The sequence below is a fragment of the Aethalodelphis obliquidens genome, unplaced genomic scaffold (genome assembly GCF_003676395.1).
Source record: "Aethalodelphis obliquidens isolate GAN/ISIS:26980383/991018 unplaced genomic scaffold, ASM367639v1 scaffold87, whole genome shotgun sequence".
Taxonomy (NCBI): domain Eukaryota; kingdom Metazoa; phylum Chordata; class Mammalia; order Artiodactyla; family Delphinidae; genus Aethalodelphis; species Aethalodelphis obliquidens.
In genome coordinates, this window is record NW_020838031.1 from 6,315,821 (window position 1) to 6,342,812 (window position 26,992).

General features: G+C 41.3%; 1 protein-coding gene across 3 annotated transcripts in view; it reads right to left on the reverse strand.

Moving 5' to 3' along the window:
* Positions 1-26,992, reverse strand: part of LYST (lysosomal trafficking regulator) — a 193,923-nt gene that overhangs the window by 154,515 nt on the left and 12,416 nt on the right. The window contains exon 1 of one of the 3 annotated variants that reach the window (XM_027094059.1): positions 23,111-23,185. The exons of 1 other annotated variant lie outside the window; for it this stretch is intronic. The gene's annotated coding sequence lies outside the window, so the exon portion shown is untranslated. Of the gene's footprint in view, positions 1-2,301; positions 2,559-23,110; positions 23,186-26,992 lie in introns of those variants that run through there. One more of the 3 variants, XM_027094061.1, reaches the window with a different exon arrangement.

Sequence of the window (26,992 nt, forward strand, 5' to 3'; positions counted from 1 at the left end):
CTGACTACCGGCACCCTCTAGCTTGGACTACTACAAGGTGGGGCCATTTATCTCACGATACTAAAACGATTCCAGCTCACTCAGCCTGGCCATCAGAAGTGGAGGCTGACAGACAACTGGATCCATCTGTTGCTCTCTCTTACCGAGGGACATTTCTAGGCCAAGCTGAGGGATTTTTCTAATGCTCTTAAACTGACATGGCTTCTTTAGCTCCATATTTTACACAGCCCAGTTTGGATAACCATGGAGTCTCACTCCATCCAAGATCATAATCCTATCCGCCAGCACAGTCAGCTGTGCCCTCCTTCATTCTGCCATCACCCTTTATTCACAGCTGTATTCCAGCTTTTATCACCCTATATTATGCTGGGTGTCCCTAAAGTCGGAAAATACGGGGTTTTTTAAAAAATAAATTGAAGATGTGCTTAGGACATTATATATTTTTGCCCCTGTTTCCAAATTACATGGACACCCTGTAGCTACTTATCTATATGACTGTCTTACCTCCTAGGTCATGAGTTCCTTAAGGCCAGGAACTGTGTCTTATTACTTTTTGTACGTTATAACTATCATGCCAAATTTTAAATTCATCATCATTACAATTTTCACCTTCTAATACAACTATTGTTATAGTGACATAATAAGTAAGACTTGCTCCCAACAATATTACTAGCATTTTTATATTCTTAAAATTTACCATAAATGAAAAGCATAATAACAAAATGCCTCTAATCATATAAATGACCTTCCCAGAAAAATAGCAGGTTTCACTTTCTCTAATTCAGTGACAGGTACAGTGATATAAATGCCCAAAACAAAACAAAACAAAACAAAACCTGACAATGTATTAGCTATAACCCCTAGTTTTATGTCATCAGAAATTTCATCAATATGCCATTTAATTAAACAAATGTTTATTGAGCATTCATTATATGCCAGCTACTATTTTTGACACTGACTATAGAGCAAAAATAAAATCCCGACCCTCATGGATTCTAGTGGGGTAGAGACAGAAAAAATAAACCCATTCTAATGTCAGGTAGTAGTACTAAGTGCTACGAAAACAAAGTAAAACAGAATAAGAGTACAGAGTGACAGGAATGCTACTTCAGATAGGGCTGGCGAGGAATGCCTGAAGATGTGATATCCGAGGAAAACCCTGAATGAAGTAAGAAAACAGCCCGTGTGAGTATCCGGGGAAAGAGTATTCCGGGGCTCTGAGATTAGTGTATGTTTGATGCACTGGATACTGAGTGAAGAGAAGAAAGAGAGAAGTTAAACATTACCACAAAAGTGAGAAAAGCCTCTCGCTCCTACTTCTCAGGGACTGAAGTAAGATGTAGAAAGAAGAAACAGTTCCTCTGGAACTCTCCTGAGGAATGGAAGCCTCCTTCCTGCCCACCCTCCTTTCCTTGCCCCCCCCAAAAAAAGAGACAGAATAGCGCAGTTCACGGACAGGTAAGACTAGTTAGGAGGGAAAATAAAGTTCGCCTTTAGCTATGTCAAGTTTGACAGGTCTCTCAGGAAGCAAGTAAAAGATATCAAGCAGGCAGCTGGATATACCAAACTGGGAGGATGGGACTGGTGAGTCAGTTTGGGAGCTATCAGCATATAGATGCAGTTTAATGAGACCAGATGGATGAAACAACCCAGAGCAGTGCTGTCTGGCAGAACTTCCTGCAATGATGGGGACTGTGCCTAGTGGCTATGGTATTGAACAGTGGGGACCCAGAGAATGAGTGTAAGTGGGGCAGAGAAGAGGTTCTAGGACTGAGCCCTGGGGTTAACACCACTGACTCAGGGAGATTCCAGCATAGGAGACCAGGAAGAAATAACATGTGAGGCGGGAAAAAAAAAATCAGGAGTGGTCCTTCCCAGAAACCAGGGGAGGAAAACCTGAAACAGGAAAGATTGATCAACTGTGTCAAATATCGCTGAGAGGTTGAGTAAGATGGAAACCGGGAACTGACCGCTGGATTTAGCAACACTGAAGTTACAGACAACCGTGTCAAAGCGTGGCCTCAGGGGAGTCGCAAAGAGTGGTGAAGAAATGGAGGCAAGGGGTCTAGAAAACTCCTTAGAGAAGCTCTGCCCAAAAGGGTAGCAAGGAAATGGGTGGTAGCTTGAAAGGGACATTGGATAGGGGAGTCGTTGTTGGCTATTTCTTTTTTTTTTTTTTTAAGAAAAAAAGATATAACAGCATGTTTGTAAGCTGAGATATCATATAGCATGTTTGTACAGCATGTTTCTCCAACAGAGAAAGGAAAATAGATGAAAAACTAGAATGAGAGGAGATAATACCAGGGCCAACGAGGAGGCAAAATGAAGAGGATCCAATGTGCAAGTGGAAGCAACAGTGACAGTTCATCCGATGGAGTAAGAAGCATGACAGAGTTCATGAGTACAGATGCAGGAAGACTCGTGTATCTGGCAGTGGGAGGACCAAGATTTGGAGGCTTCTATCTTCTCAGTGAAATAAACCACAAGTTTACCAGCTGAGAGTCAAAAGTGGGAGGTGTTTTAACCTGATGAGTGGAACAGGGTCAAAACTGCAGCCCCTAAAAGATTTCCCACATGGCTGCCAGTTAGTAACTAAGATCAAGTTCCGCTGTTCAGTAACTGTACCCATACTACAGTCCCACTCTCCATTGTGTCCCCAAGAACAGAATGATAGAACAGATGATGTCAAACACCTTGTGGAAATCTACGTATGTTACAGCTACAGCACTTTCCTGATGTGTATCTGTACATCCCCATCAAAAGTAGAAACTGGGTGATCTGCATGAATTAGTTTTAGAGAATCCCCTTAACCTTTACCGCCCGTCTAGTCCTTCTGTAAACGTTTGCAAATCTTTTAAAATGATCGCTAGAATCTTTTGTGAAGGTAACTTCAAACTCACTAAAATCTATGGAATCTACACTCTTTTTTATAATTTTGGAACTTTATTCCTCCACAGTCTTCTGAAATTTTTCAAATTTACCATAATAACTCAAAGATTACCAGTTCAGCAATGACATTAACAAATTTTCTCAGAACCTGAACCTGGGATGTGAATTCATTTAGAGCAACCAGAGATTCTGATACAATCTCCTCCTCACTCTTGGGCTTAAATTTTCTATTATTCTTCTTACTTCTATACTTATTAGTCTGTGTGTAGACCGTTCTTTGTGTCAGAGAAGACAGAAAGAAAACAGAAGTTGAGAAGTTTCATTTACTCTCTGTATCTGATTATAGGGTCAGTTTGTTTCAAGGAAGAATCTATTATTTGCCTGTTGTTTTCATCTTCTATATATAAAATGTAAAAAGGTCAGCCTTAACCTTTTTCAAAACCTCAGCTCATTATTTTCAGAGGTTTGTGTTCCTCTTTTATATATAAATAATTTTGTTTTTGTTATTTGTTTCATATCCTTCTTCTGCACGTTATTTTAAAATCTGAGTTCAATTGGCCACTTTACCTCTACCTTTCTTCGCATATTATTTCCAATTGTTCCATGAAGACCAGTCTATGGTCATCTTACAACCACTTTCCGTTCTAGAAACTGCATCCATGGCACCTTACCTATCCTTTCTTTGAACTTTAGGAACTCTGCATTTCCAATTCTCTATACTCCAGCTTTGCTTCATATTCTTCTTCCTGTTTATTATGTATTCATTTAGCTATCATTTACTAAACACTCCCTTTGTGCCAGGCACTAAGAACACACACTGTGAAAGCAGTCCCAGTCTCTGCCCCTCAGGAAGACCACGTTATGGTGGCAAAGGCAAACCAACACACAGGGTACTGCATACTGATAAGGTGCACTGAACCCAATCTGAGGAGTCAGGGAAGCTTCATGAAGGAGATAATCTTCAAGAAAAAGCAGAACAGGTAAAGGGAGACAAGGAGAGAAGAAAGGCATTACAGACACGAAGAGAGGCTCAAGTCAAGTCCTTGGAAGAATTACAATAAGTTTGGTATCACAAAGCAAAATGAGCAGCAGGAAAACAAGGATGGAGAGAATGGTGACCCAGGATAAATAAAAGGATTTATTGATGCGCTTGTAAACGTGAATTTCTGATGGTGTCAATTTCCTCAGCTATTTGAGATTCTCCAGCAGCATTCAGCTGCTTGGATCTAACAGGAGAAAATACAGATTGTATCACTGGTCTTGAAATGAGGGTTTTGGTGGGTGAAGGCAGCAGAAGCGTAAGTGGAAGGGAATCAGGGGTACAGGTGAAAGAACGATCCATATGGTCAAAATGTGTACAGGCTGGGCAGGGAAGAGAAAGACGCCAGGCAAATGCTGACACACAGGTAATCAATCCCTATGAGAGAGAAGAACAGAGAATGTGCTATGGAAGATACTGGAATTTGCAGATTTTTGAAGCAAGCAGTTCCAGATGATGACAACATCCAGACTGTGACCCTGCAAGTCAGTGTCTGAGGTGAAGTGGAAGGTCACTGTAGCCAAGTAACCATGAAGCTAGTTTTCTGGACAACAGATCACTATAAGCTCTTGAAAGCTCCTTGATGACAGGGAATTTTTCTGTTGCATTTACTGCTAAATCCACAGCATCTAGAATAGTACGTGGCACAGAGAAGGCAATCATTTGAATGAATGACATGACTTTTCTCTCAGGATTCCCATTATGTTCACTGTCTAACTAAGCCCTCACAGTGGGTCAAAATTAGGCTCAGAGTATCAGCTCCCCGATTATTTCCTTTACCTTCTGGAAATGAAATAGTCAACAACATAAGTTTTGCTTTATTGAGTGAGACTTCCCACAGACATTTGCATAGCTGACTTTGATATTTTAGCTCTGATCTGCTTCTGTGATTAATTTCTACAACCTATTATCCAAAAGATCACAGAATTAAGCTTTCACCCTCAGTCTTGTGGATTTTCAAACATTTATTTTCTTGACATATAGAACGACTACACCTGCCCCTACACTACTACATACATTCTTCACCTTTCAGCATTTGAAAAGACCTTGTCACTTCTGCGTTTTAGTCAGTGCAACCAATGATATTATATTTACCATTGAAGATAAAATCTCAAGCTCAACAGGACTTCCCTGGTGGCGCAGTGGTTAAGAATCTGCCAGCCAGTGCAGGGGACACGGGTTCAATCCCTGGTCTGGGAAGATCCCATATGCCGCGGAGCAACTAAGCCCGTGTGCCACAACTACTGAGCCTGTGCTCTAGAGCCCGCAAGCCACAACTACTGAGCCTGAGAGCCACAACTGCTGAAGCCTGCGCGCCTAGAGCCTGTGCTCCGCAACAAGAGAAGCCACCGCAATGAGAAGCCCGTGCACCTCAACGAAGAGTAGCCCCCGCTCGCCGCAACTAGAGAAAAGCCCATCTGCAACGAAGACCCAACAAAGCCGTAAATAAATAAATTAAAAAAAAAAATCTCAAGCTCAACAATATGGCAAGAAGTACTCCAAAGGTCACCAAGTTTCCTTCTCAAGAACTGTCAAATAACAAGTGGCCATGGTGATAAGAAGGGCGGAGTCCATTGTGCTACAGTTCACTTTTTCACTAATTCATCCATTCATTAATTCAACCAATATTTATTACTTATTCAATAAATATTTACAAGTCTGATTACTCATTCTATTTTTTTTAGTTTCTGAATCTGTTCTGAATAGTCAGATTGTCAACACTGTGACAGTGGTGAAAACAAAGGCGGCAGATTTGGAATCAAGCAATTACTAGCCAGTCACACAGAGGTGTGTGGAGTTTGGCTTCCTTTTCCAGAAGATGTCCATCCCATACAGTTGTTATGTGGCTCTTCGGAGATTATATGATATCAGTAAACATTCTTGGAATATGTTGTATGTAGAACTCCATCTAAAGTTCTATTTTAAAGGCTTGGCACTAGCTGAGCATGTTCCAACAGAGAGTGCCATCTGGAGGAAGAAAAGATCACTACAACCTTTCCTCACAGACCAGTTAGCATGGAAATGTTAATGTTCTGCTTTATGATGATGTAGTTTCCAAGGAAACACTGAAAATAAAAGCAGAGGGTACCTGCATTTTTTATCTTTTCCCTGCCTTGTGACTTCTACAGAAAACAAGAAGTAAAAGGAAGAAGACAAGAAAAAAAGATTATAACAATGAAGTTTATTCTTATAGCCGGATTAAAAAGTGTATTTTTTTCTTATCAAACAGTGCCACCTGAAGCACTCAATTCCTAATCTTTCATCAAATGCCAAAAATCCTGGTACATTGTCTTTTAAAATAATACTATGCACTTGCCTAAATCTGTTAATTACAACAGTATTAGAGAGATTACCATTAGAAAGAATATTTTTCAGAAATGTACTATGTACCGAAAAGGAGGAGAGTACTACAAATCACAGGCTTAAACAAAATAATGCACAGAATAATTAGTACTCAATGAATTCTGTTGAATCAGAATCTGTTACGATTTGAAGCAGCCTTCATGAAAATAAGGGTTGGTTCATATGGACTCTTAGCTATGCTAAATCCCATCTCTCCACAGTTCAATATATATTGATTAGAGACTAATTAATGACTTTCCCAAAGATCTCACACATTCTTTGCAACACATTACTAAAAATCAAAAAAACTTAGGAGGAGAAAAATGATAACACTATTTATACAATTTCATAAATGACACGAATAAAGGAATAAACATGAATAAGTTAGAAGCGTACATTTGCACAATGGCAGAAACTTTAGACATCATATTCTCCAACCCCACATTCTACAGGTAACAAAAGCTGAAGCCAACAGGTTCAAGATCCCATGACAGTTGTCCTGGGAGTTATACGATATTTTTGGAGCTAATTAACTAGAACTAAAATAACCCAAGTTTAGAAGACACAGCCTTTCTTCTGTCAGGTCAATTAAAAATTAGACAGTGGGCAAAGAAGTTTCCTTAACACCAAATGCTATCTCTAAATGTTACCCAGAACCTTTACTCAAGTCCACTAGTTTGCAATCCGTACACCAGGAAACAAGAGTTAAAAATCTCTCTCTATACACTTTTGTAACCACAACACAGAGCCATATGTCTGAAATACAGGAAACTTGTGTGGGAGAGGGGAGAAGATACTATGAACTGAGCTTGTTCAGATTAACAGAATTCTCTTTAAGGAATAAGTAGTTAAGGCATATCAGTTGAATTAAATTATACAACATCTAAGCAAGCAAATGTCTGTTAATCTAGGCTTTACCCTGTAAATTTTTGGTCATACTACATATGTTAGGTAATAACCATCAGAATGATTCCCAACTACAGACTTAAGACAGAAAGTTTATTAGGATGCTATTTACATACCAAAATTTTTTTTCTTCTTGCAAGTAGCTTGTTTTCTTTTTTTTCAATTGAAGTATAGTTGATTTACAACATTATATTAGTTTCAAGTGTATAGCATAGTGATTTTATATTTTTATAGATTATTCTCCATCCAAAGTTATTACAAAATAATGGCTATATTTTCCTGTGCTGTACAATATATCCTTGTTGCTTATCCATTTTATTATGTATATTTTTATTAATATAAGCATCTTTACAACCTATGTTATAGTAGATAAATACTGTCTTGAGAAAATTGAAGTAAAATTTGATAGTCATTGAATATGAAAAATTAAAATATATTTTGTGGGTTTATTTTTATAAAATTCTTGAAATTTAAAATGAGAGTTAGGGGGGACTTCCCTGGCGGTCCAGTGGTTAAGACTTCGCCTTCCAATGCAGGGGGTGCGGGTTCGATCCCTGGTTGGGGAGCTAAGATCCCACATGCCTCGGGGCCAAAAAAAATGAAACAAAACATAAAACAGAAGCAATATTGTAACCAATTCAATAAAGACTTTCAAAATGGTCCACATCAAAAAAATAACTAAAATAAAATGAGAGTTAGGAAAGGATGTGACACTTTAACAAAGCTCTAAATTAAATAGCTGAATCAGAGATCTGTTAAAAACCACTTTAGCAATAAGATAAATCCTTTTCGCACAATCCGGTAATTACTGCTGATTCACCATACTTGAGGAGGATGTTCAACTTCCATTTAATCAATAACTTCAACAGGAATTATTATAACAGTTGTTTTAGACTATAGCAGTTGTTTAGAGCTCAGGCCCTTCTTGACAAACCCTGAACTTGATTTTCTGAGTTCTGCTTTAAACTATATCTGGTTGGAAGTCAGGATGTCACACACATCCTTATGAAGTTTGGACTGTGGTCTCCAGCTCCTTAGATACTAATGTGGTATCATGAAAAAAATGTGATTAAGGCTTTGAACTCCGCCAGACCCTACAGAGTCTGAGGGACTCCCCCAGATCCCCTGGGGAACTGAATTGACAGTTCCAATTTGGACTGCTAGCAACACAGCTGGCCGCACCCCCACCCCACCCCACCCCCGCCCAGTACCCTGTCAGGCAAGGGGAGAAGGTGTTCCTGCACCGCCAAGCGATCTGAGGTGGCTCTCTGACGGTCTGGGGCAAGGGCTCCGAAAGTAGGGTAGCAGCATGTGAGGCAAACAGTAGGCCAGGTAAGCTTGATGAGGTAATCGCGGCACCTCCCCAAACCTTCTTCCCGGGGTTCTCTCACAACGCCACTTCCAGGTATACTGTAGATTAAACAGCCTTATGGATATAAATCCCTCATACAACGTTGTCTCTAAGGGCAAATCATTTACAGTCTGAATAACTATCTTAGACATGAACCTTTGGAACACAACCATTTATAAGAAGTAACTGCCATCCTTAAAGTTTTTTCAACTAACACTGAAGGAAGTAACAAGTTGACTGCCAGTGAAGGAACACTGCCATGGAGCTTGTATTTTATGAATTACTTGAGAATGAAAATCTATCAGAGAATCAAAACACAGAGAGTTGAATGATCTTAGTACCTCCTCAGAATTTTATAGATAAGAACCCTAAGGCAGATGGAGGTTAAGAGATTTCCCAAAAGTCACAGGGCTTCACACCTGGGTCTTCAGATCCTGTCCAATGTTCTTCCTAATACTGCATGAAATTTTTGAGAGACTTCTCACAGGCCAACTATGTCTTTTAGAATGCTACCTGTCAAAGCATTTTAGTGATTAGGTCTGGCACTAAGTGCAACTGTAAGTAGGCAGTAACCCTGCCTGTCTATCTGTCCTCCAGGCAATGTATCCTGCCACCCTAGTCTTCTACAGGTTCATGTTATCTTTTTCGATATGTTTCCCCATTTCTCATTTACATCAAGAAGTGACCTGAAAAAAAGGAAAATTCTGCTCCTCCTAGAAAGAAGTATTTACATTTTAACAAGAAGTAACACCTTCAGTTCTAACCAGGATTGCAACATAAGAGAGGTAAAAGTTGGTTCTGACCTAGGTGTTCCATATTAAAAATATAGGACTAAAGGCGGCCATCAAGCAAGCCACCGAGGATAAGAAAATAACTACAGTGTGATGGGGTGCACCATGGGAGGGGGGCAGGGGACTGGTCATTTTGGTTTGCTGGGTCATACTCCTTTCTTTGGTATGTTATTTGGTATATTCTAAGCTGACTGAGTTTTCTTCACACTGATGCTTGGAGAGAAGGTGTAAGGATTCTTTTCTCTTTAGGTTTGGCTTTTCATTATAAACTCTAAAGGGACTTCGCAGTACAGAATGTTTGATGCAGTCAATTCCAAAGGGTCTAGGGCGGGATGGGGAGAAAGGTTGTGTCCAACTGGACTCAGCCAGAAATGAATGCACGAATGACGAATGCCCAGGAATCTCTGGAAAGTAGATTGCTACCTAAGTTCTAGTCCCTTCCTAAAACCACTTAATAGGGTTCTATTACATAAACAGTAGGATTTTTATTCTCTTTACCTTGTCAGTTTACAATTGAATGAAATAAGTATACGTGCACTGCTTTCTGTCTCTGTTGCCAATGGCTTCTCAGCTGGCTGTAGCTTTCAACAAATTTCCCTAACCAAAACAGGACTTCTTCAGGGCTTGGGGGACAAAGTTCTTTTATCTCAGTCCTTGGGAGAGTTTTGTATGCAGTAGCCTGGCCCCAGGTGATAGGTTGGTTTGAAGCCTTTTTGTTTTTATTTCTGCTGTATCAAAGCCAAGAACCATCAAATGAATGACGAAAATGGAAGAATGAAAGGTGATTCAACCCTCTTCTTGATTTTGCTCCTCCATTCTCCAATAGAAAATGATAATTGGAGAACTTTTCATCTCACTTGAAATCACTGCCTGGTTGTGAATGATTCTTAACTGCTCATTTTCCTTGGGAGCCCCTAGGTCTTTCTCACCTTAGAAAGTAGCCCAGGCCTGCCAGCCGAGTGCAAAGAAGCTGGAACAGCCGTGACCTTCCTTCTCTGTGCACCCACCTGCTGAGGCTGTTTCTGAAGTGCTCTCGGCTGGTGTGGGAGCTCGCTGCTCCTGGCACACGTGCCTTCCCCACTGTCCCTACACCTCGAAGCGCTCTTGCTGCCTATGGCTGATATGTCATGGAAGAAAGCAATGCACCACCTGGAACACAACTTGAAAACACGTGGAAAGGAGAGCAGAAAGGACTTGGACCACATGAGGTCACGCTTCATGCCCTGATGGTTCAGAATTGTACACCTGTTTGTCCAACTTAGGTCTTGGTGGGAAAAGCAGAAAATTTAAAAATGTTTCGAGAAGCTTAAAAATATATATTATAGGACCATGATAATCCTTAACTAGTAAATGTGGAAGAAAATGTTTATACTGTTCCTACTTTTATTCTGTATTATGCATTTAGGCTAAGTCAAGGTACAAAAATGCATTGAATGAAATATTTCCAAATTATGTAGAATTGTGTAGGCTGTTCAAATAAAACTCAATAAAATGATCTGGCGGGGGAAGGGTCAAAATCTAAGAAAGCAATGGCTCCAGAAAAGTGTACATACTATTTTTTTCACATTTCAGGAAGCTAACAAACACCACTGCCTGTTTCCCTCCCCTTCCCCAAACGGGTGAAGCCTTCGTTCTTGCTTTCCTTCACAGCTGCTTTGAAACCTGTGATTGGCCCAGAGAGGAGAGGTCATCCTGGCTCCCTATATGACAAAACTGGCCAGGAAATAAAGGAAACCCAGGCACAGCGTAGCAAGGCAGAATTTTAAAAGAAATTCTGAGGAAGTCACACCAAAACGTATCAAACTTAAGCCCTTCAACAAGCAGTTCATTTTCTCTAAACCAAACAAATTGAGCAACCAGATAACTCAGAAGAACCTGTGTTTGATCCTGAGCGCCATAAAAGAATGGAAATTCTCAGACATTTTGGTTATAGCAAGGCTGCACTAAAAGGAACTCTGAAGGCCCATCCCAGTAAAGCATCTCCCCTGGCTTTACATCCCTACTGGAAGGAATTGTGCTAGAAGTTTTATACTGAATAGCTCATCCATCTTCATAATGGATCTCTAGATTTTCACAGAATGATGATGATGATACACCTAACACCTACCAAGATTAACTACTACACAGCAGGCACTTCTGTAAGCACTCTCCTAGAGTGGCTGGTTTAATCCTCATAACAATCTCGTAAGTACAAATATTGATATATCCCTACTTGTCACGTGTTGGAAACCGAAGCACATGAGGTTAGGTAACTGCTCAAGGTCACAGAGCTTCAAGTGTCAGAGGCAGGATTCAGACCCAGCCATCTCTCTGCACTCTGTATACAAACGTCTATTCTCCAAAACAGTGACTCCTACCCTCCATCAAACCAGCTCTTCCTTCCTCATTCCTATTTCAGTTAATGGCCTCTACCCAGTCACTTCGGGAAAAAGAAAAAAACCAAAACAAAAACAGAATAGCACTTCATCCGGGGCCTAGTCAATTCTTCCTCTTGACAGCTTGCTGGCTCACCTCTGCATCTGTTACTTGCTATCTCTATGACCCTGGGTACTTGGCTTCCTCTAAGTCTCAGTTTCTTATCTATAAAACTGAGTTCCTAAGGGCACCTCAAGTTGTTGTGAATATTAAAACTAAATGAGACAGTGCTGGGCCCGGCAGATTGTCAGAAGATCAATAATTAGTAGCTATTATGGTCATCATCTTGAGTCTGGTCCTTCCCCTCTAAACTTACGCTTAAGCATTCTCCGGTCCTCATCTCTCTCACTTGCCATACCAGCAACCTCTTATTTGGTCACCCTGTCTGGTCTATTTTCCATTCACTTCAAATTCTACAACTGCTAAAAATGTCAGCCACATTCCTTAAAAATCATAAATGACACTCCAATTCCTAGGGAATAAGATCCCGACTCCTTATCATCATGCTATGGGATTCCCTCCCCCATCTAACCTTTTTAATCTCTCAACACATCCCAAAACACACTGCACTACCCCATAGCTCCTCCTAAGGGTACACACTTTCTCAACACCACTTCACTGTTGTTGCTGTTGTTTTTTTTTAAATCATGTTGCTGCTGCTACAGAAATTCCCATTAATTCCCAATTACTTTTCTACATGCCTTAATCCTAGGACTCACCATATTGTATTACAGAATTATATTGTTTCTTTCAAAGCTAGATTATACTTTCCTTAAGAAGGGAAATCAGGTCTTATTTGTTTAAAAAAAAAATCATTTGTGCCTGACACACTGTCACAAATGGGAAGAGCTCAATAAATAAAAACAAATTCATTTAATACTAACTTTGATAGGAAGCATTTTGTTATTCAAATTCCTTTAGGAAATATTCCCACAGCTAAAGCATGGAGAAATAAACAGGCACGTTTACAAAAGTCTTTCTCCATTCCACAGCAAGAATTTGATGTATTAAGGAAAGTGCTACAGAAACACCTAAAAACCTTACCAAAATTTTTTGATATTAAAAACAAAAAACTTCAGCAATAAAATCTTGGATGTTTATTCTTCCTATGTTAAAGAGTATAATTCAGAGTTTACAGTTTCAAAATTCTTTCAGATCAGTAGTAGACATGATGGTTTTCCATACCTCCCAAAGAAACACTAAAAAACATCTTGGAACCTTATCCTAAATGGGAAATGAAAAAATAAAAAATAATTTATAGAGCAACATCATAATGATCAACAGTTTTTTATATATACTTTGCATACGGTAAAAGAGTCTGCAAAATAAGTTTTAGAAATACTGAACATAGATATTTACAAGCTTTAAAGACCCCTTGCAAACGTACATAGTACTAGTTTCCTCATTCCTCTGTAATTCTTACAGACACAATGAAAATTCGCTTCCCTTCTAAAGAAAAAGATTTAGTTGAGGCAGTTATAGACAAATGTGTTTACTGTTACAAAACATTTCACATCAAGAAAAATAACAGTGAGACCAAACTGAGATCCAGTTGTTTCATCTATTGTTCTCTAACCATTCATGAAGATAGATAGACAACAGGAAAGAGAGGCACAGGGGTTGGGAGTGATGGAGAACAGAAATAAAACAGGAATATGTACTAAACACTTCCTGAGCGAATGCATTTCAAATTCAACCTGCACTTAATATTTTTTTCGACCACATTGGTATCACTACAATCTAGTTTCTATCACTGTGATCTATATGTAGACACACGCAAAGAAAATGGTTAAAGTTATAAATAAACTACACACTAGAAACCAAACCCTTCTGTTTTCCATGTTGTATAAGGCATCTTTTGGCTATAGGATTACTTTCTCAAAATGCATTAAAATGTTCAAGAAGTTGGTGGTATAGGAGAAAGAATACTAGACTAGAAGTCAAGAGACTTTTGGTTTTCTGTTTTGCCTCAAACTCTTTAGCATCTCAGGCAAAGTGCTTAACCTTTCTGATCCCCATTCTTCTTATACATATTTAAACAAAAACAAAAGTAGATGATCTCTAAACGTTTTTTAGGCTATGGACTTTTGTGACAGTACAACAGTCAGAAAATAGCAATATAGTAATAGTCATACAGTAATAGTAAACATCAAGATTAATTTAGGATTAAAATTACACATTCTAAATGTTTCCTTAAACTGTGCGTAATCAGGTTGTGTCAAAACCACTGAGATTTTATTTTAAAAAAATAAGGTGTAGAAAAAATATATATATTTCAGCAGTGTGGAACGTATGACTTTAGAAATATTCTCCAAAATATTTAAATAAAGCTAACAGAAAAGCAAGAACAGTTATCAGCATTACTGTCTTTGGAAGCATCATTAAGAGGAAATCCAGAAAATGGCAAAGGATTTTAATCTTTAATAGACTAAAATAAAAATAAAGTCATAGTGCATTAAAGGTTCAGATAAGCAAATATCAAAAAGCAGTATAAGAGTGAGTTGATGAATATACAGCTATCCTACAATTCACAGCAGTAAAACCTCCTTTTACCATTGGTGAGGATACACTGAATTTTGTACTTCAATGAATGAATACCCAGGAGCAATAACAATGAATGCACTTTATGAACTGATAAACATGTTTTGTTGGCCTTTCGAATAAAGCACATAGTTATAATAAAGGAGGAAATCATTCTCACCACTGTTTTAATTTTATACTCATCTAAACTTTGTATAATAATTATACTGTTGAAATAATATCTATGCAATTACGACTATTACTCTTCCATATAAGGAACCAAGACAAGTGAACTACAAAACTTAATAAGAATTTCACTGCAGCAAATCACATTTTGATCAGAGCAATTTTAAAGAGGGAAGAGAAAGGAAAAAATTAATATACTATTATTGCTCTTTAAAAGTTCATAATATAAAACAAGCATATAGATTGGAATTCACTTTTGCTAAACAGAAATTACCAAGAGCAGTGAATTCAGCCAAGAATCAAATGCTACCACAACAGAAAACTTAAGTATATTTAACCAGAAAATATTTCCAATGTACAAAGACACAGTTAACTTTTAAAAAGAAGGAGTATAAGGACAAATCCCTAGAAAATAGCAAACCTATCCCAACAACAATCTTGGGGGTGGGACATGGTTAAACCATTCAAAAAAAACAGGCTTAAAAGTAGAGGAAAAGGGACTTCCCTGGTGGTCCAGTGGTCAAGACTCCACGCTGCCAATGCAGGGGGCCCGGGTTCGATCCCTGGTCAGGGAACTGGATCCCACATGCCGCAACTAAAGATCCTGCATGCCACAACTAAAGATCCTGCATGCTACAACTAAAGATCCTGTGTGCCACAACTAAAGATCCCTCATGCCACAACTAAGACCCGGCACAGCCAAATAAATAAATAAATATTAAATAAAAATAGAAGTCTTTAAAAAAAAAAGCGGAAAAAACAGAATCCTAGAGTTAGTCCACAACCTAGATGTCACTTTCCAATATTTCACCCAAATTAGGACTTTGATCCCTTCAATAAACACTCCCCACCCAGTCCAGCTTCTGACAAATTATAGTCATTATGAAGTTTGTCTTTCTTGATCTAAAATGTTTCTTCCTCTTACTTTCACTCTTTTGATTACTACAAAATTACTGACTAGACAATATTAGGAGGCACAGCTTGGACTTCCATCTCCTTCTCAGTTTTTAACCCCTCATCTCCTTTGGTTTCTTCACTGCCTACATTTAAAAAAGAAAAAAATCATGTTGATACCTTCCTCTTTCAAGATTACTCAGGGTAATCTGCACTGGAAGTAGTCTTCTCACTTCCCCTCCACCCCTCTGTGCACTGCAGTCTGGCTTTTGCCCACACTGCTCTACCGGAACTACTCAAGTCAAGACCAATCCAACAGATATGTTCCAGTCCTTATCTCATTTGACCTCTCTGTGGAACATGAAGCATATGAGACTATTAATCATTCACTTCTTTTCTTCTTTAATATTTGTTTATTTATCTAGGCTGTGGTGGGTCTTAATTGTGGCATGTGGTCTTCTTAGTTGCGGCATGTGTGCAGGATCTAGTTCCCTGACCAGGGATCGAACCCAGACCCCCTGCATTGGGAGCACGGAGTCTTAACCACTGGACCACCAGGGAAGTCCCAATCACTCACTTCTTAAATCTCTCTTCTCTCTTGACTTGGAAGATGCCAAATCTCTTTTGGTTTTCCTCCTGCCCCTCCGACAACTCCTTCTGTCTCCTTGGCTGGATGCTTCTTTGCCAGCTCCTTCATGTAGGTGAGCCTCTGCATTTTCCCCTCTGCCTCACTTCCCTTTGTGTTCTGTGACAATATCATCCACTTCTAAGGTTTCAGGTACCATCTATATATTAATGGCCTCCAAATTTTCATCTAGAGATGAATTCATAACTTCCTTCAGACCCTTATAGAACAAGGCATGCCCAGAGCATTTTGGAGCAGTATTATGGGGCTAGAGAATAATCTTAGGCTAGTAAGCTCCATTCACATCCCTCAAATTTAAGGCTCCATTCATTCCTTCTCAACATCCACAACCCCTTTCCAGGGTGACAGGTCCTCTGGTTACCCATGACTGATATGATTAAACATCTCTATTTGCCCAGGACAGTCCTAGTTTATGCTTCTTGTCCCAGAGTAATTATTAATGACATTTTTTTCATTTTCGAAATAACACCTGTTTGGTCAATACATTATATAATCACCCTACCTGCCACCATCCTTTCTGATTTTTCATGCACAGCTAGATGAGTCCTCCCCCTACCCCTGAATTCTTTACTTCCTTACCATTAGGATCCCTAGTTCTGTTGCTACGAAACTTCCCTATATCCTCTACCTTCACACAGGAAGGTCACTTCATCTCCTCCTCTTAATAAACCCCTATACACACCCAGATCCCAGGCCAGAGGACAAGTCAATACTATCCTGGTTTCCCAAGGTAGTTTGCACATTATTATTATCCCATTTCATTCGCCTTTAATGTTATATTATAACCATATTTAAAGTTAACACGACTGACCTTTGAGTCATGCATCTCCATTTACTGAGAATTTTGTCATACAACTCCTATCTTCCTCTGCACACAAGATCTGTTACTCTGGGGGCTTCACTATCCATAAGAAAAATTAATGTCAACACACTAGGATTTAGAGCATTCTGACTTCCTCTCCTTCAGTGACCCCTACTTTGCAGAAGGCCGGCATGGTTTCAATAGCTGGGCATAAGGGCTATGGGGCTAGAAAGACTCAGGTACTTCCTGTGTGCCTTGGGGAAAATTACTTAACCTCACTGAGCCCCAGTTTCCTCATTTGTAAAATGAAGCTCCTAATATGTACCTCACAGGATGGTTGTGAAAAATAAGTATGATAACCTATGGGAAGCATTCAGTATAGTGACTAGTATAGAGTACTCAATAAACAGTAGCTTTTATTAATATTACTATTGTTGTAATTAGCACTATTGATCTCAGCTACTCACCACCATCAGTCATACTTTGGCCCTTATCATCACCTGCAATTGCTCCAACTCCAGAATCTTAAATTTAGGACTCTCACATCACATTTTTGTCTCTAGTTCTCCTTCACTTCCATTAATCCTACAGCTTACTCACTGGGATTCTTCATCCTCTTCATTCTCCACATTCATCAGCTCTGTCTTGGCTTTGCTTTCTTCCTTAATCAAGCAGGATACCTAAGGTTCAGCCCTTCAACTGACCACCTCACTACCACCCGCAGTCCCCTGACTTCACAGCACCCCGGCCCAAGTCCTCCATCATACCTTCCCTTCCAATCCCCTTCCAGGTTCAGCATATTTGCCTTCTGCTGTGTTATGCGGAGCTGCTGGAGAAAACTGCTTCAGCACTCACAGCTTCTTCCTACATTTGTGACTGCAGGGGTGTTAAACAGTATCAGCAATTAGGTCACTGGTCCCTGGCCAAGGCCGTTTTCCAATCACAACGGTAAGTTTTCTTTTCCCCTCAAAATTACACTGATCCACGCTCTTCCTTCTCAATCTCAGCAGATAACCTTGCTTCACAGAGACAACTGATGCTATCCTGGATACTTATCTATAAATCTGTATCCGTATCTACTCCCTATTTCCTTTTCCTTTTTTTAAAGGACTATGCGTCACGGCTTTTCTTCGGGATATTAACCCTTTCACCTGTGCTCCTGTTGCCGATCCTTCCACTTCCTCTGAGATTATGTCTAATTACCTTCCTTCTCTTGTGACTTCAATTTTCTCACCTCTTCAATGGCCCCCTTCCTTCAGTCCACTGAAGTATCCTTATCTCTTCCATTTTTAAAGAAAAACAAACCTTCCCTGATCACACCTCCCCACTCAAGCTTCTATCCACTGTCCTCCTTTCTTTACCAAAGTATTTGAAAGAATATATTTACTGAATGAAGACTTTTTAAATTTGGTTCAGACTTCTCTCCTGAGCTCCAGACCTACATATGTTAAAATTTTTAATTATATGTGACTCATTCCAGATGCAGTTCCAAGAAAGAAAACAGCTACTTCCACCAAACTGATGTGAACTGATGAATTTCACGTCTCCCCATCTACTCCTCCACTTCTTTTTTTATTTATTTTTATGAATTTATTTATTGATTTATTTATTTTTGGCTGCGTTGGGTCTTTGTTGCTGCGCACGGACTTTCTCCAGTCGCGGCGAGTGGGGGCTACTCTTCGTTGTGGTGCACGGGCTTCTCACTGCGGTGGCTTCTCTTGTTGCGGAGCATGGGCTCTAGGCATGCGGGCTTCAGTAGTTGTGGCACACAGGCTCAGTAGTTGTGGTGCACGGGCTTAGTTGCTCCGTGGCACGTGGGACCTTCTCGGACCAGGGCTCAAACCCAGGTCCCCTGCATTGGCAGGTGGATTCTTAACCACTGCACCACCAGGGAAGCCCCATTTGTATTTTTAGAATTAAGATCAATTACCAGCATCACCATTCCCTCAGACAATCTAGAATCCTTAAAGCCCACTTTGATTCCTCCCTCAACTTTCCCCCATATCTAAGCAAGTCCTTTCTAAAATCTCCCATATCTGTCCCTTTTGTGTCCCCCCAGGACTCTTACTGTTGAGGCCCTCCTCACCTAACAGTACTTCACAGGGGGGATGACGTGAGGGTTAAATGAGATGATAAATGGGAATGCACTCTGTAAGATGTGAGGTGCTTACAAAGATTATTTAATATTATTATATCTTTGGCAAAGTGAGCATGAGGTTAGTGTAATATGACGTGTTCTCTAAAAACCAACTCTGCATCTTAGTAATCAGTTCTTTTTTTTCTAATCACAAAGCATCTGTTTGGCAATCTGGTCTACAATTTTTCTAGGAATCAGTCAGTGTCAAGATGTTTAATGTATAGCTTCTGGGCTTCACCTCCCCACACATTTTTTAATTTAAAATATGCAATTCTTCAGGTTTCTGGCAAAAATCTTCTATTCTCCTTACTTTTTAAAGACAAGTGGCAGTAGCTGTAGAAGTATGTGTAGTACTCCACCTTATCATTCATCTATTTCTTCCACTCTTCTCAAATGGCTAGAAGTTCTCTTATTTCCTGGTCTATCTTGAGTTTCAACTTCAAAGAATTGCATTTGAATGGAATAATGACTAGTCCTTTGGAAAATTGTTTGATTCCTTTCTTGGCTAATTAAAATGGTTACACTTTTCATATTATTGGATAAGATTTTTCTTTGTTTTTGTTTTCCTCTTTCCAGAAGTTAGATTTGGAGAGCATTCAAAATTTCCAAATATCTCAATTACTGTAAAACAAAGTCAGGAGAATTAAGAGGCACAGGACAAACACTGCTGAGAAGCAATAGCAAAAGAAAGTAGTACCAAAGAGAATATAGCATCCCTATCAACTCTAAGATCGGTTTATAACTATTTATCTAACAGATTTTTATATACTTTCATGACACATTTAGGTTACAACTCCATTTAAAAATATTAGCATATTACCTGGTTTCTTAAAATGTAAGGGGCAGCCTTAAATTCTAAGAGCATGATATATTTTTCATACAAGTTTTACAGGTCAAATTCTATTGCTCCAAATACTGCATAATTTGATGAAAACGATCTCCATTTAACATGTGATGGCCCATTTCTTTCAAGCCATCTTTAATGAAACAGAAGAATTAGGATAATCCCTGTATATTACTGACTATTAGTAAAGTATTAAAAATATAGGTCATTACCATTGTAATTTTGCAAATGGCCAAGTGAAGCCACATTTAATAACAAGATTTCTGAGGCTTCAAAAAAAGTTCTTGAACTTAAGCCAGGCATCTAAATATAATTGAGAAAAAGATTAATCAGATGAAGGTGTTCAAGTTAGATACAACACTCTGGAATTCCGGATTATATGGCTTTCTCAGCAAATGAAACTAACAAACAGATGCTCTAAGTGCAAGCAAATAAAAGCAAAGCTACATTTGGTGAAAAAAATGATTAGGCTGGTCCAAATGGCTAAAAAGAAAATGAGCGTGAGAAAAAGTTGGGAGTTCATGGTTGAAAATATTAAACCCCTGTTACAGTCAGGATAACATAAAAAGTGTCTTAAATACAAAGTCACTAGTGTCTACTACTAATCTCCACTTGGAGTCTAATTTCATTATTTTCTAACCAACTCCTAACCTTCTCCCCACCAAACTGCTCCTCTCATAAACCTCATCTCGGTATACGTCTACTCCATCTTTCTACTTGCTCAGGACAAAAATTTTGGTGTCCTTTAAGTCTCCTGTTGACCCTACCCTCAATTTGTCCAGAAATCAACCACTCCACCAATTCCTCTCTGGTCCCAGGTACATCCTCTCTGGCCTGGATTACGGCAAGCGTCCTGGAATTGATATCCCTGCTTCTGCCCAACCCCTCACCCTACCCCAGACAAAATCTATTCTGCATCCAGCCACCAGAGTGACCCTTTTAAAAGGCAAGTCTGATTATATCCCTTCTCTATTCAGAAGTGTGAGCCCCCTTCTCACTCAGAGTGGAAGCCCAAGTCCTTACACAATCTGATTCCCCATTCCCACTTACCACTCTCCTTCATTTCTGCGACTCTTACTTTGCTCACTCCACCACAGCCAAATCAGCCTCTCTGCTGTCCTCAAACGTACCCAGTCCACTCCTGCCTCTAAGCTTTTTGCAAGTGCCTTTCTTTCTGCTTGAACACTCTTCCCTCAGAGAGGTGCATGGATTACCCTCTCACTTCCCTTTGGTCTTGGGCTCAAATGTCATCTTCCCTAGGAAGTTTTCCCTGGCTACCTCTAGTTAAAACTGCAAGTCACGGGGGCTTCCCTGGTGGCGCAGTGGTTGAGAGTCCGCCTGCCAATGCAGGGGACACGGGCTTATGCCCCGGTCCGGGAGGATCCCACATGCCGTGGAGCGGCTGGGCCCGTGAGCCATGGCCGCTGAGCCTGTGCGCCCGGAGCCTGTGCTCCGCAGCGGGAGAGGCCACAGCAGTGAGAGGCCCGCGTACCGCAAAAAAAAAAAACAAAAAAACAAAAAGCTGTAAGTCTCACAGAGGACAGATTTGTGGTTGCCAAGGCGGAGGGCATGGAGTGGGAGTTTGGGATTAGCAGATGTAAGCTATTATATGGAATGGATAAACAACAAGGTCCTACTGTAGAGCACAGAGAAATATATTCAGTATCCTATGATAAACCACAATGGAAAAGAATATTTTAAAAAAAGAATGTGTGTGTATATATATATATATGTGTATATATATATAAATAACTGAATCACTTTGCTGTATAGCAGAAATTAATACAACATTGTAAATCAACTATCAAAATATACTTCGATAAAATAAAACTGCAAGTCTCTCCGTCTTCCCTGCTTTTTCTCCATAGTCCTTAACACCATCTGACATAGCACATATTTTGTTTATCATCTGCGATTCCCCACTAATGTAAGCTCCGTGTAGGAGGGGATATTTATCTGTTTAGGAAACTGTCTTGTACACCGTAGGTGCTCAAAAAATATTTACTATAGTCATATACAATTTTATAGTTTACAAATTGTTTTCATGTAAATTAAATAATATAGTAACTCATTTTCTCCTTATGCTCCCCCCCTTTTCCAAATTCTCCAATCTTTGCAGTAATATGGATGACAACAAAGAGGTATCAGAAAAGAAAAGTTGCTGGCTACTTGCAAAGCTCTTTAAAACAGATCCCCCGTATTAATTAACTACATTTATAAAATGAAAGCTCAGAGTCAACATCTTTATTAGCATAAGGTTCCTGGGTATGGAAGTTTAAAGTAACAGAGGAGAATAGCCAAGGATCACCAGGAAGACAAGCCCAATTCAGTTTGTCCTATCAGTCTGCTCAACAAACCCTAAGGAAAGTGCAGGCTGAATTCAATATTCCAGGAAACACTGGTCTGAATTCAACACCGATGTATTCAACACGAGATTCAACTCCCTTAAAATGTTCTATCTGCTTGAAGCTACCTCATCAACTACTAAGTGCTGTCACTGGGTGTGTATGGTCTGCTGAGCATATAGGGAATGTTTTGTTTTGTTTAACCTGGTAAGACTCAGAGCTAGGAAGCGTTTTTTAAAGCCCCTGAGCTTACCCACTCCGCCACTACGCAACCCGTTGGCCTCCACACTGTGGTGCCGGGGTCTCCCTGGGTTATTTCCCGTACAGTTTAATCCCACCAGAGGCCAACGGGCATCTCAGCCAAGCCTCCAATGATGCCCGGGACAGACGGCAGATGTCTCAGAGGATCCTCTGGAGAGTCTCTCGCCCGGGCAAGGGGTGTTACAGGCAGGAGAAAAGCAGCGGACCAAGGCGCACGGGGGAGATGACAGGTGGGCGAGCAACCGCCGGGCAAGATCGTTAAGAGCGACCCGCAGGGTGGTGGCGCGGAAACTGTCAACTCCTGCCGTCAACCTGCCAGTGTGGGCCCGGCCGGGGTGCAGGTTGTGCCGCGGCACAGGATAATAAATACAATCAAGATCGCAGCAAATCGCCGCCAGCCTGCTTGACCTCCGCCCTCCAAGCGCCAGGAAATAAAGTTAGTGGCTGGTGGGCGCGCGCCCACCGCAAAGGTCCGGAGAGGCCGGGCAGTGCTCCTGCCCGCGGCTCACCTGCTGTCAGAAGCGGCCCGGGCACGGCAGAGAGACGTCCCGGAGCCGGACAGAAACCCCGGGCCGGCGCGTCGGGCCGAGTACCCCGCGCCCTCAGCCCGGCCGCCGCGACCCCCATCCCGAGCTGACTGCTACCCGCCCCCCGCGCCAACCGCCTTCCGTCCAGGCCACCTATTGGGTCCGGGACCCCTAGCCCTCTGCCGGCATCGCCGGGCCCGGGGGCCGCCTTTACCTGCTCTCTGGCTGCCGTCGCCGCCGCACGCTCCGCCTCACCGGGAAAATCCCGAGTCGTAGCCGCTGTCCCTGCCACCGCCGCCGCAAACTCCCCACCCCCGCCCCCTCAGGTAACCCAGGAAACCGGGAACACCACCCCCTCCCTCCCCCCGTCCGGCCCCAGACCCGCTCTCCTGCGCCTGCGCACTTGCCCGCCGGATGCGTCCCGAGCCCCGCCCCTCGCCGGTAGGGCAGCGCCAGCGTCTCAGGCGTGACACGTAGAGCACGGGAGCCAATGAAGAAGGGAGGAGGGCGGGCCGAGCCACTGGGCTGCGGCCGCGGGGTTCCTCCCCGCGCGGGGGAGGCTCTCCTGGTTCTCACTCTCCAAGGGGCTCGCGAGGTGGCTGCGTCGCCCCCTAGGGTGAGCCTGCACAGCTTGAAAAGCACCAAACACATGCGCAGCGTCCTCTCTCTCTGTTCAACACCGACTGTCATCCCGTTCCCCTTGTGTGGCTCCGGAGGATGGGGGTAGAAGAAATACGGGAAGGGGTGGCGAGAGGGAGAAAGGGTTACCCGCGAGGAACCCTGCCCTTCCTTTGGGGCTGGAAAAAAAACAGTTTACAAAGGTTACTGTAGGCTTCTTACAAAACCGGAAAGAGGTTTACGAAGCTACCCTAGAATTAATTCAGCGCAAAGGTGTATGTTTCAACTTAGCCCTTTTAAAACACAGTTGTAGGCAGCGTGGGCTGTCAACGTTGTATGTCTTATAACAGCAGTGCCTCCAGAGGGCGGGAACCCTAGGTTACCTATAAGGATGTTTTAGCTGCATCTTTGACTGTCAGGTCCAGCACACGACTGACAGACTTCTGATGCTGGCAGTTTGGCATTTTAGCGGACACCCCTCGTCACCACTCAGTCACTGAGGCTGGCCTTGCGGTGGAATGTCAAAGGTATTGGGAAAGCGCTTGGGCTTTGAGGTCTGAGGGTCGGGGGTTCAAGTCCTACCTAATACAAAGTACAGCTGACCATTGAACAAGAGGGAAGTTGTTAGGGGCACTGACCCCCTGCTAGTTAAAAATCCTGTATATGGCTTTATAATCAGCCTTCCATCTAATGGATTCAACCAACCTCAGATGGTGTAGTACTGTAAAACAGATTTAGTGAAAAAATTTTGTCTGTAAGTGGACCCGTGCTGTTCATACCTGTTGTTCAAGGGTCAGCTGTATAAGCAATGGTTTACTAATTGACAGGAGCTGCTTTAGAATCAACAACTCCAGTAATTTTTGCATAGGAATCAAGAAATAGAAATAATTCAGGATATTATATCCTAAGGCTGTATACCAAATGCAACTTCCATCTGCCCCAACGACAAACCAAGTAAATAGGTGCCCAGTGATGTGATTTGAAGGGGCTCTCGGGGAAGATCCTGTACTTTAAAATATCTCCCCACTGACATCTGAAGTGCAACTATTAGCAATTCATACGTTTGTGCAGAGGTCGCACACTTCCTACAGCAATCTTGTAAAACTGGAATACTCCAGGGATGGGCAACACACGTCCCCAGCAAGTTAGTGAAAGAGATGTTATTCACTTAACAAATATGTAATGGGCACCTACTATGTGCTGGTTACTGTGTGCTAAGTGCCCGAGATGCTTTGGGGAATTTCCCTGAACTCAGAGGAAGCCAAACTTGACATATTTCACAGTTTTACCTATAACCAAACCTACTCTTGTTTATACATCAACTGTCACATACTTATCTCAAAAACACCTCTTTTTTTTCTTTAATGGAAAAAATAAGCCATAGAAGTGTTAAGTAACAAGCCAGTTTCTGTTTCTCTTGAATGGAAAATAATAGATGGTCATGATTTCGTTAAAGTCAAAGAGAACGAAACAAACTTTATACGACAATGGTACACAACCGGCCCTCAAAGTACTATTTTTTGTAAAAGGCACAGAATAATGTCTTTTGTGACTATCTTTTCTCTTCATATCTGAGTTACAAAGTATTTTAACCAAGCTACCATAGTATTGGCTCTGTGCAAGAGTATCTCAAAACGTAGATATTAAGTATACACATTAGATAAAACTTAGTTTAAAATATTTCAAATGAACACACAAAATAATGTGTAATCAAGCACATGCAATAGAAGAAAGAATAAAGAAAAGTAATAAGAGATCTGGAAGGAAGCCCTACTTATGTATTTATCACATACTGGAAAACTTTGTAAGTGGGCAATTCTCCAGATAATTTGACTCTAAAATTAGAAACTAAAAGGAGATTCTAAAATCAAGGTTTTAAAAGGTGCGGTTAATGTATATGTGCATCATTTCACACTGAATTCACCAAAATATGTTAAAATACTTATTTCGTGACTACATGCATATGTAAATCAGACCATGTCACACCTCTGCTCAAAACCCTGCAATGGCTCCCCCTTTCAGGTAAAACCAAAGTCCTTACAATGGGTTGCAGAACTCTGCACCGTCCAGCTCCTCACAACTTCATCTCTTCCTACTCTGCCATCCCGAAGGCACACTGGCGTCTTTACTGTTTACCAAACATTCCAGATACATTCCTGTCCTAAGGCCTTTGCAGTGGCTGTTGCCTTTGCTTGCAATGCGTTCTCCAGATAGCCACGTAGAGAACCCCTTTACCTCCTTCCTGTCTTTGCTCAAATTTCATCTTCTCGATGAAGTTTACCTCAACACTGCCCTTAAACCTGAACAAGATGGGACTCTGCCCTAGGCCCCATACTTAAGTCTCCCTCATGTCACAAATGCCATCTGTTACGAGTGCAATTGATTCCCACTCCCTTGACCACATTCATATGTTGAAGCGCTAACCCATACATGACTCTGGAGACAGAGCCTTAAAGGAGGTAATCAGCCTTTTAATTAAGGTTAAAAGAGGTCATAAGGGGGTGGGGGGCTCATCCAATAGGACTAGTGTCTTTATGAGAAGGGGAAGAGTCACCAGAGCTTTCCACACATGCACAGAGGAAAGGCCATGTGAGGACTCAGTGAGACTGTGGCTGTCTGCAAACCAGGAAGAAAGGTCTCACCAGAAACCAGCCCCACTGGTACCTTGATCTGGGACCCCCAGCCACAAGAACAATGAGAAAATAAATTTCTGTTGTTTAAGCCACCTAGGCTGTAGTATTTTGTTATGGCAACCCTAGCAGTCTAGCATACCCGCCAAAGAACATACGGGTTTTCTGTCAGCTTGGGGTCTGGTGCTGAAGTCTACACTGTGTGATCCTAAACATCATCTTTCTCATTGAACCTATCAGCTTCAAACATTCATATTTTAGCCATTTATTATGTTTATTTTTATTGTCTCCTGCATTTAGACTATAAGCTCCATGAAGGCAGCAACACTTGCTCTGTTTATGATGTATCCCATGTGCCAGAACAGTACCTGGCACATAGTAAGCACTCAGTAAATATTTTTTGAATGAATAGTTTAAGAAGATTTTGTTCAAATTCAAGTAAATATCCAAAGAATAAGTTATTCATACTTTGAGATGAAGTTTGACAACTCTAATGCCTACTGCACTGCACGGGCATAGAAATGGATTTGTAAAGAAGTGGTAGAGGGGATGCAGGGCTGTCATTTCAGGAACAGTAACATGGTCAAAATTATACAGATGGTCCACCTTTGCCTACAGACCAAGTAATTGCTACATTAAAAAATTATAGTTGTAGGGCTTCCCTGGTGGCGCAGTGGTTGAGAGTCCGCCTGCCGATGCAGGGGACACGGGTTCGTGTCCCAGTCAGCGAAGATCCCACATGCCGTGGAGCGGCTGGGCCCGTGAGCCATGGCCGCTGAGCCTGCGCGTCCGGAGCCTGTGCTCCGCAACGGGAGAGGCCACAACAGTGAGAGGCCCGCGTACCAAAA